The 11,015-nt window shown below is 36.5% G+C and overlaps 1 pseudogene; it reads left to right on the top strand.

The window, feature by feature from the left end:
* The first annotated feature begins 1,064 nt into the window (after positions 1-1,064).
* LOC143649431 (thiopurine S-methyltransferase pseudogene) lies at positions 1,065-1,800 on the top strand (annotated as a pseudogene).
* Positions 1,801-11,015: the final 9,215 nt, after the last annotated feature.

The following is an 11,015-nucleotide window of genomic DNA, read 5'->3' as shown; positions in this document are numbered from 1 at the left end:
CAATCAACAAGAAAACCCTAGTCAAGAGAGAGAAACTGACCTCCAGAGGAAACTCATCAAGAAAATCAGATGCCTAGACCCCAACAAAAATTTACAAGCTATACTAAGAAATGAAGATATGACCCAGTCAAGGAAACAAATTAAAACTTCAGATGAGAAACAGCATTTGAAACAACTACTCAGTGATGTTCAAACAAATCTCCTAAATCAATTCAAGGAGAAGAAGGAAAATATGACAAAAGGGATAAAGGATATTACACTGGTGAGTACAAAGAAGAATTTGAACACATTCTGAAAAAATTAACAGAATTTGTGGGAATAAAAAGCAAATGGAAGAGATATACAGTACACTAGAGGCATACAATGGCAGATCTGAACAAGCAGAAGAAAGGTGTTGCTTTCTGTAGAAACAGAGCTCGAAGGATATTAAGGAATGATGAGAAAAAAAGAAAGGAAGAAAGAAAGAAAGACACAGACGGGCTCAGGGGGTCTGAAGCTTGAGTTTACTTCAGACAGACTTCAGACAACTTTATTCTCAACCAGATCCTTGTGATATACCACAGGATGTCAATAGATATGCAGGCATTTCCTGAGGGAGCAAGATTCTTATCTCAGTGTTCTTCATACTTAACATAACTGTTTTGGGTAAACATTCTCTTCCTCCCAGACTGCTCTACATAACAATCGCCACAGTTTACCGCTGCCATCCCGAGGCCAGCAGCTTGCAACAAATTCTGTAGGTCTTGCTTTAAACTCTTGGCTTCTACAGAAAGGGTCAACAAATTGGATGATAAGAAATCTTACAGTCAGAGGAGCAGATGGAGAAAAGAACGGCACTTGATCATCCACATCCAAAAGAGTGAAAGAGGGCCTCTATCTCAGACCTTATCCAAAAAAATAATTCAAAATGTACCAAAGACCTAAATATGAGAACCAGAACTATAAAACTCCTAGAACAAAATGTAGGGAAGCATCTTCAAGATCTCTTGATAGGAATGGCAGGTAGTGGGTGGCTGAAGAGGCTTGAAGATATCTGCTTGTGAGGCAAAGGTGTCTACAAAACCATGAAAGATACAAGAGCTTTTCTCAAAATTAACAAGCACCCTGATAATGAGGTACAGAAAAACCAAATACCAACCCTAGAAGAATGGCAAGAAAAGTGGATGTCGCAACATTTCATTTAATAAACAACGAGGAAATCAGCCATTAAAGAAGCATTTGGATATATTCTTAATGGTAAGAGAGGTCTCAGGATATTTTTTACTCTTTGTTGAAAATCAGTTGAGATGAGATGGTTTGCAGACCAGGGGACACAGTGTAGTTGGTGTGGAGATAGTGAACTTGAGATTTGAGAATTTTTACACAGCAGAATCTTTCTTACTCAGTGGAATCAATTGCCGAAATTCCTGCAGCCCAAATATTTAAGAGTTCTTTAGGGAACATTTCTTTGTGTGTTTGCAGCATTTTAGATATTTCCAGAGTAAATATTGGTGAATTTAAAAGGATTTGGCATAAAGGAGCCTTAATCGCTGTTAATCCAGGTGATCGAGAACATTATGTTGATATAATGTTGTTCCTAACAAGAAAAGGGTTCCAGGATCTCGTGTCTGTTGCTTCTGATGATCCAACTAAACATGGAGGCCAATCATTTCATAGTCTAGAAACTAAAATCAAAAGGTTGTTTGGCACAAAATGCAATATTCAATGTCTTGAAAAGGTTGATGCTTTTGAAGAATGGCAGAAGAGTTGGGAATTGACTACATATTTGAAAAATTATGTCTATTTGTAGACAAAATCTAGCACATCAACATGTTTTGAGCAGTTGAAAATCATGCTCAGGCATGAAAATATAGTGAATGGCTAAAAAAATCATTTTACCAATCACATCACAGACCTTTGTTCAAAAGTGCATACAACTTTTTAAAGACAAACATAATATAAAAGTGATTACTTTTAGAGGAGAGTGTAATTAAGGGTACAAACAGACTATATATGTCTGTTTTACCTACAGATTGTAAAATTTTTTACCATGAGCATGTATTACTTGCATAACTAATATATAAAAGAGAAATGCAAGACGTAAAACAAATAAATGTAAGAGACAGAAAAACTGATGTTGAGTGTAATGCTTTAATAAGGTGCAATGTAAAAAGAAAGTAGCCTAAGAAATTATATAAAATGATAATTTTTACTATAAACACTCCTTATGTACCCCCTTTCACATTTTGTCTCCTTATATAATAATTTTATATGTAAGAGAATTAAACAAATGTAAATGTTTAGTTAAATGAACTAACTTATACAGAACCGAATGTTTTTCCTAAGCTAAAAATTTTACAAATTTTAAAATTAAACTCTTTTCTGAGTTTGGAAGATTTTGTTTCCTCTAGGTTGCTCTTGTTTAAATGATACTCTTATAAAGTACAGTGAATCCAGACTCATGACTGTTCACTATGAAAATTTAGATTAAAATCTATTTTTCATTAACACTCACATTTTATTAAATCAAACATTACCCTCTCACCATACTACCTAATGTCTAAAAAGGTTTTGTTTAGCTCTTGTAAATAGAATGGTGTATTTTATTAAATATTTGTGTGCAAAAAGAAATCTCATGATACGCAATGTTTTCTTTTTTTTTTTTAATATTTTTATTAACAACAAAGAAACATACCCATGTTCTTGACATGGTTATAATCAATGGCTCACAATATCATCACATATTTGTGTATTCATCACTGTGATCATTTTTTTGAACATTTGTGTCTCTCCAGCAAAAGAAAGAGAAAAGAAAAAGAAAAAATCATACATGCCATACCGCTTACTCCTCCCTTTCATTGACCACTAATATTTCAATCTAATTAATTTATTTTAATCTTTGTTCCCCCTATTATTTGTTCATTTCTTATCCATATTTTTTACTCATCTGTCCATATCATAGATAAAAGAAGCATCAGACACAAGGTTTTCACAATCACACAGTCATATTGTGAAAGCTTTATCATCATACAATCATCTTCAAGAAACATGGTTACTGGAACACAGCTCTACAGTTTCAGGTACTTTGCTCTAGCCACCCTAATACACCATAAACTAAAAATGGGATATTTAGGGTGGGCCGTGGTAGCACAGCATGCAGAATTCTTGCCTGCCATGCCCGAGACCTGAGTTCGATTCCCAGTGCCTGTCCATGGGGAAAAAAAAGGGATATTTATATAATGCATAAGAATAACCTCCAGGATGACCTCTCTTTGAAATCTCTCAGCCACTGACACTTTATTTTGCCTCATTTCTCTCTTCCCCTTTTGGTCAAGAAGGCTTTTTCAATCCTTTGATGCTGAGTCCCAGTCTCATCTCATTCTAGGATTTCTGTCCCATGTTGCCACAGGTTTAAACCCCTGGGAGTCATGTCCCATGTAGAGAGGTGGAGGGCAGTGAGTTCACTTGCATATTGGCTGAGAGAGAGAGGCCATATCTGAGCAACAAAAGAGGTTCTCTGGGGGCAACTCTTAGGCCTAATTTTAAGTAAGCTTAGCTTATCCTTTGCTGGGATAAGTTTCATAGGGGCAAACCCCAAGATTAAGAGCTCACCTTATTGATTTGGTTGTTCCCACTGCTTGTGAGACTATCAGGAATTCTCCAAACGGGGAAGGTGAAATTTTCCCCCTTTCTCCCAAAGTCCCCAAAGGGGACCCTGCAAATACCTCTTTAATCACTGTTCAAATCACTCTGGAATTTATTGGGGCATCACACTAACCTGGACAAATCAACAAAATTTCATGTCCTGTTCAAGGTTCCATGCACTTATGTCCTTGTAAGTTAAATTAGGAAATGCACTAGTCAAAATATAAATTTTGTACCAAATAAACATTTCTTGCTTTAGTCTCACACAGAAGTTGAAGTTTTAAAATATGAATGACCATCTATTTTCAACACCCTGCAATATTGACATTCCTTTGTCTTTCTCATGCAAAAACATTTTTAAATCTGTACATTTAGTCACTATCATTGTACATTCTATGCATCCCTAGATTATACCATCTCAGTCTTTATTGTCTATCTTTCCTTCTGGTTTCACAGGTGCCCCCAGCCCTTCTCCCTCTATCATTCTCACATCCAGCTTCATTCAGTGTACTTACATTATCATACTACAATCAGGTTGTATTGTGCTATCCATTTCTGAATTTTTACAATCAGTCCTGTTGCACAATTTGTATCTCTTCAACCCTAATTACTCAATCTCTACCCTATTTCTATCTTCTGATGACTTGTAATCTTAACTGAAATTCTCCAAGTTCAGTCATGAATGTTAGTTCATATCAGTGAGACCATACAGTATTTGTCTTTTTGTTTCTGGCTAATATCACTCAGCATAATGTCCTCAAGGTCCATCCATGTTGTTACATGCTTCATGACTTTATTCTGTCTTACAGCTGCATAATATTCCATTGTATATATAAACCACAGCTTGTTTAGCCACTCATTTGTTGAGGAACATTTGGGCTGTTTCCATCTCTTGGCAATTGTAAATAATGCTGCTATAAACATTGGTGTGCAAATGTCTGTTTGTGTTGTTGTCCTCATGTCCTCTGAATAGATACCCAGCAATGGTATTGCTGGATCATCTGGCAATTCTATACTTAGCTTCCTGAGGAATTGTCAAACTGCCTTCCACAATGGTTGTACCATTTTACATTCCCATCAATAGTGGGTAAGTGTGCCTCTTTCTCCACGTCCTCTCTGGCATTTGTTGTTTTCTGTTTTTTTGATAATGGCCATTCTAGTGGGTGTCAGATGATATCTCAGCCAGTAGTTTCCTAGACTTTACACCCAAAGCACAAGCCACAAAAGAAGAAATAAAGAAATAGGACCTCCTTAAAATTAAAGACTTCTGTGACTCAGGGAAAAACAATCTATTCAATGGGAGAAAATATTTGGAAATTATATATACAATAAGGGTTTAATATCCAGAATATTTAAAGAAATCCTACAACTCAATAATGAAAAGACAAACAGCCCAATTAAGAAAAGGGCAAAAGACTTAAATAGACACTTTTCCAAAGAAGAAATACAAATGGTTACGAAAACACATGAGAAGATGCTCAATATCACTAGCTAGTAGGGAAATGCAAATCAAAACCACAATGAGATATCATCTCACACCCACTATCAAAACCAACCAAACAAACAAAAACCAGAAAACTATAATTGTTGGAGAGGACATGGAGAACTAAGAACACTGCTGGTGGGAAAGTAGAATGGTGTAGCTGCTGGGAAAGTCAGTTTGGTGGTTTCTTAGGAAGCTAAGTATAGAATTACCATACAGTCTGGCAATCCTGCTATGAGTTATATACATAGAAGAAATGAAAGCAGACATTCACACATTGATCTTTGTAGTGCCATTATTTGCAATTGCCAAAAGATGGAAACAAGCCAACTGTCCATCAACTGATGAATGGATAAACAAAATGTGTTATATAAACACAATGTAATACTATTCAACTGTAAGGAGTGAAGTCTTGTTTCATACAAAAACATAGATGAACCTTGAATGTAATAGGCTAGATACAAAAGGACAAATATTGTATGAGCTCACTAATATGAACTAATTATAATGAGCAAATCCTTGGAATTAAAATCTAGAGATTAGGTTACCAGGAGATAGAGAGGAGGTAGAGAATGGGGAGATGATGCTTAATTTGTACATACTTTAAAATATGGTTGATTGTAAATGTTTGAAAATGGATAGAGGTGATGGTAGCACATTACCATAAGTGTAATTAAAAATGCAGAATTATGGGTGTGATTTCGGTTGAAAGGAAAAGTTTAGGGTCATGTGTATCACTAGAAGGAAAGCTAGAGGTTAAAATTTACGACCGTATAACATAGCGAACCTGTTGTGGACAGCGACTGCAATTAATTGTACAAATATAAGAATGCTCCTACGTGAATTAGAACAAATGTACATCAGCATTACAAGGTATTAATAATAGGTCAGCATATGGGAAAATACAACTAATGCAAACTATGGACTATAGTCAATAGTAATATTTTAATATTTTTTCATCAACAGTAACAAAGGTACTATAACAATGGTAAGTGTTAATAATACAGAAGTATCATGGGTATGGGGATTTACTTTTTGGAGGAGTGAGAACGTTCTAAAATTGGTTATAGTGATGATTGTACGCTATATGATTACGCTGAGAGCCATAGATTGTACGTTTTGGATAGATTGTATGGTGTGTAAATAAAACTGTTTAAAAAATAAAATAAAGCACAGACTCTGAATTTATAAGTCTATCCATATTCTCATTAGAAAATATGGTTTGGAGGAAGGCGAGGGAAATAGATATGCAATTTTGCTGTCATTTTTATTTGAGATTTATAAGACTTCAATATGACTTAGTTTTCATAGGAAAGCAGAATTAATGAAAGCAAAATTAATATTCTTGAATTTATCGCACATAATTAAGCAATACTGCATTTCAAGGGATTTGGAATGAGAGACATTTACACCTAAATCCTGGTTGTGCTGCTTGGTTTCGTGACCCAGGGCAAGTTATCTAAGGTTTTGAGATTGTATTCATATTTTTCTAGAATCTACTTCACCTGTTTTGGGGTTAGGATTAAACTGGATAATATAATTAGAGTGTTTATTATGATTCAGTATATATTAGCACTGCTCTCTTACTTTCCTTTATACTTTTTTTTTTGTATGCTGTATGCTGGGGGTCACATTTCATTCTTTTTTCCATATGACTATCCCATTATTACAGCATCGTTTGTTGAATTTTTTAAAAATTTTTATTGACAAAACAAAACAACATACAAACATGCACATTCTTAACATATGAACATTCCCTTCTTGGTGTGTAATCAATGATTCACAATATCATCACAGAGTTGTATATTCATCACCATGATCATTTCTTTGAACATTTTTATCACTTCAGAAAAAGAAATAAAAGGAAAAAAGAAAAAAAATCATACATACCATACCCCTTGCCCCTCCCTCTCTTTGACCACTAGTATTTCCATCTACCCAATATATTTTAACCTTTGTGCCCCCCTATTGTTGAATTTTTTTTTATTGTTGTTGTTGTTGTTTTGGGAGGTGCACGGACTGGGACTCGAACCTGGGTCTCCTGCAAGGCAGGCAAGAATTCTGCCACTGAACTACCCTGGCACCCCTCCTGCCTTATAGTTTTTATTTTTATGTGGTTTATTTTTTGATAAGATGAAACAAAACATTTGGTTTGATTTGATCCTAGAAAGAAGTAAGGAATTTAGAGGCAGCAACTCATTAAATCTCAGTCACCATATCTAGATGGTGTTATTCTTGGAAGCTCTACAGGAAACTCAAGATGATATCCAAGGAATGCATTTTTCTAGCTTGCATTTTCAAGAACTCATAAATTGTAGATGGGTCCTTAGTGACTATTCCAACTTCCTCAATTTACAAGAAGGAAAGTGAAGTACAGAAAGGAAGAATTAGTGTGCTGAAGTTACACAGAACAATGTCTCTCAAACTTTAATGCACAATATATCACCTGGGATCTTCTTAAAATGCAGATACTGATTCAGTAGGTCTGGGTCTGGGTGGAGCCTGAGATTCTGCGTTTCTGACAAGCTCCAGGTCATGTCAGCATTGCCACTCCGTGGACCACACTTTGAGTTGCAAGGACATAGATGCTGGCAGAACAAACTTTAGAACCTGAGTCTCCATTAGATATGCTGTGTTTTCCACCATGCCTCATTTTAGGCAGTTTTCCAAGAAAGCTAACAAGAGGTGGTGTTGAAATAAAATAAGGCACATGATGCAGTGGTATATAATGCAGGAAGGAATATAATTTGAATTCAAGTAAACTCTTTTTGGTTAGAATTTAGATGGCAACCCTATCTATATAAAACCAAACTGAATTGATCAGAAGACTCATTAAGGAGGAGAGAACACTGAAGAATGCCATCTCCAAGTTTGCCCTTTGTACCATTTTTGCCAACTTCCCTGCCAAACTTCGGAATCTCTCTTTCAATTGAAAAATATGTGGACTTTAAAACACCTCCTTCTTGCCATGACTGTCACTGGACCTTTAGAACACATAAAAGTGGACTAAAATCCAAACCCAAACCCCCTGAAACGTAAGACATTAAATAGTTTGGTTTGGATTTAGCATTTTTAGTCAATTTTATTTAGGCAATATTCTTTTTCCAAATACTTCTTGCTTTGGGGATTTGAATAAGGTTCTTCTACTCTTGGGCTCAATTTCCATGCCTATTCTCACACTAATTATTAAAAAAAGAAGAAACACTTAAAACTGTTCTTTAAATGCTATGTTCTTAGATTTATGGATTCAATAAAAACAGCGCCTCTTCAATTTTTCAGGGCCTGTGCTGATTTATATGGGCTTTGCTGGCACAAGAATTAGATTAAAATTTTTTATTGAATCTTGTCTGAAATGCTTAAACTTGAACAGAGACTTCGAGAGAGAAAATTCATTCCTCCAATTCTCTCATTGAACTTGGCTTTGGGAAAACAGAAGGTGTAAGCATTGACTAAGCTCCTGGTTTATCTCTAAATCAAACTCCCGTCTGCCCACCCCACCCAGGGAAAGAGATTTTTTCTTTATCCCATTCATAATCTCACTGGAATTATGTATGTGGCTTGGTATATCAATGTATCGTAGCTTGATTACTATCTGTGTTGACAGGTGTTTGAATCCTCCAGGATCCCAGCAGTTGAGCCGAACTCCTTCTGACTTGCTCATCAATGACAAGATTACCGCGAAACTTCTGTAGTGAATTTGGAAAAGCTTGTTTGTCAGAGCTCAAAATTCAAACTTCTGGGCTGCAGCTCCCTGTAGTTCTAATCATAGGCCTTCTCCACTTCATCATGATTTTCTTCATTTGAGCTCGGTTTGGTCTCCAGAAGTCCAGTAGTGCTTTCACGCACCTCGGTGAACATCGAATCAGGAGGACAATTAAGTAGCTGAGAACAATGAACTCAGTGAACTCTGCCTTTCCTCCTTGTTTAAATTCAGGAATTCTTCTAGGCTTCACTTTGAGGATGATCACAACCCTTTGGTTTCTACCCTCCAGTGGTAGGCTACCAGCAAAGTGTGGGATTGGTTTCATTACTGTGGGAGATTGCTGGCGACAGTGACTCATGCAGGGAGAGTTATTTGCTTTCTGTGATGTTCCTGCTATGCAGGTGGCTGGTTATATATATATAAGTTATTTTCAGATATGTCTTGAAATAGTATGACCTTTGTTGGGTTGCCTAAGGTAATAGGATACTGAAGGGTAAGGGGTAGGGGGCTTTAGTTTTGTATGAGTGGCAGAGAAAGGTGCTGAAATGACAATGCATATGTTAGAATAGTTACATGTAGAATGCGATGTAATTTTTCTGGCTATAAAAATTACGAAACATTGCATTAGCAATTATCTAGTTGGGAGGCTTGGTAGAATGTGGAAATGTGTGGTTTTTGAGTAACATTTTAATATGAAAGAAATGTTTACTATGATCTAGAGATTTGGATGCCTTTTCTTTGCTTTTGCTTGGCATTTTTGTTTCCCTAAGAGCAACCCTCCCCATCCTGCCACCATTTCCATTCCCTTATACGGAACAGTAAAGCAGGCAGGCCATGGTGGCTCAGCAGGCAGAGTTCTCACCTGCCAAGCCAGAGACCTGGGTTTGATTCCTGGTGCCTGCCTCATGCAAAAAAAAAAAAAAAAAAAAAGTGGAGAAGAGTAAAGAATAGGTTTTTGAGACATTTATGCTGGGCAGTTTGATTTTACATAGGTTTTGAGGCTCAGGTTCTAAAACGTTGAATAATTAAAACATTGACAGTTCTAGAGCCTTTATGAATCCATACTACTAGTGAGTTGGAAATATTTTTTAAAATAAGTACTCCACCCCCACCCATCCTCATTTCCCACCCCACCCCCTGACAACCCATAGGTTTTTCATCCTGGTACAAGTTAAATGTTCCATTTCCTATTTGTTAGTACCCCAACTTATGAGTTCCTTAAGCATGCACTGAGCTCAGTTGTCCCTGCAGATTTAATCAATCAACAAATGTGCATCGCGTGTTCCCCAGAATGACCAGTGAGGCACTGCAGGAATGATGGTTTTTGGAGCAACCAGGCAGCTCCTTAGGTCCTGTTCTGCTGAGATCGCTCTCTTCACCCAGCTTGGAAACCCGAGTGGCCACTCTGGATGTTATAAATGAGGGCCTATGAGACATTATGAGTCTGGCCACAGTTTTCTCGCTGGTGTGGTCCTGGGGCTTCTGAGAAACGACGGGGCAGTGACCCCAGCTGCTGCTGGCGGCCTGTCTGCTGCCCTGGAGTGGCTGTTTTTTTTAAAGCTAATCTCCTCTCACTTCACTTTTGTACTTAGATTTTATTACCATGTAAATATACAAATATCAGAAGGAGCCCAGATTTACTCGGAGAGGATATTACTGGCTTAATCTCATGAGATATCACAAGTCCCATATATTTTTGTTATCAATTGGATATTTCATATTAATCAAGGAGGATATGATTTTGCTGGAGGAACCAATTGGTGCTGCTGTCAGTTTTTCCCGTATATGGGTCTATCATCTTTTTAATTTGATGGTAGGAGAATTTCTTCAGACTCTGAGTCAGAATAAGATCTAGGTAGAGGGTGACATGATCTATATTCTTAATTTAAGAACCTCTTTCTAATGATCAATATCCGCATCAAAGGTGTAGTTTTTATGCTTTCACTTTAAATATAGATCAAGCAGCACTTCTGAGTCATATATCTTCTCCATTAAACATTTAATTTATTATGCTTTTTATTTAAAGCTTGAGACGAGGACCTATTAGTTTGTTAAAGAAAATGGATAACTTTTTTTTTTCACTGAGTTTGAATGCTGCTGAGAGGAGGCAGTAAACTGGAGCTGAAATTGGAAAATTTGGACACTCAGGTTTATACATGAATGATAATAAAGCGTGTGCACTCATTTAAATAATCGGATGAAATT

This window comes from Tamandua tetradactyla, chromosome 11 (genome assembly GCF_023851605.1).
Source record: "Tamandua tetradactyla isolate mTamTet1 chromosome 11, mTamTet1.pri, whole genome shotgun sequence".
NCBI lineage: Eukaryota > Metazoa > Chordata > Mammalia > Pilosa > Myrmecophagidae > Tamandua > Tamandua tetradactyla.
This window is presented reverse-complemented; position numbering and strand designations above follow the sequence as displayed.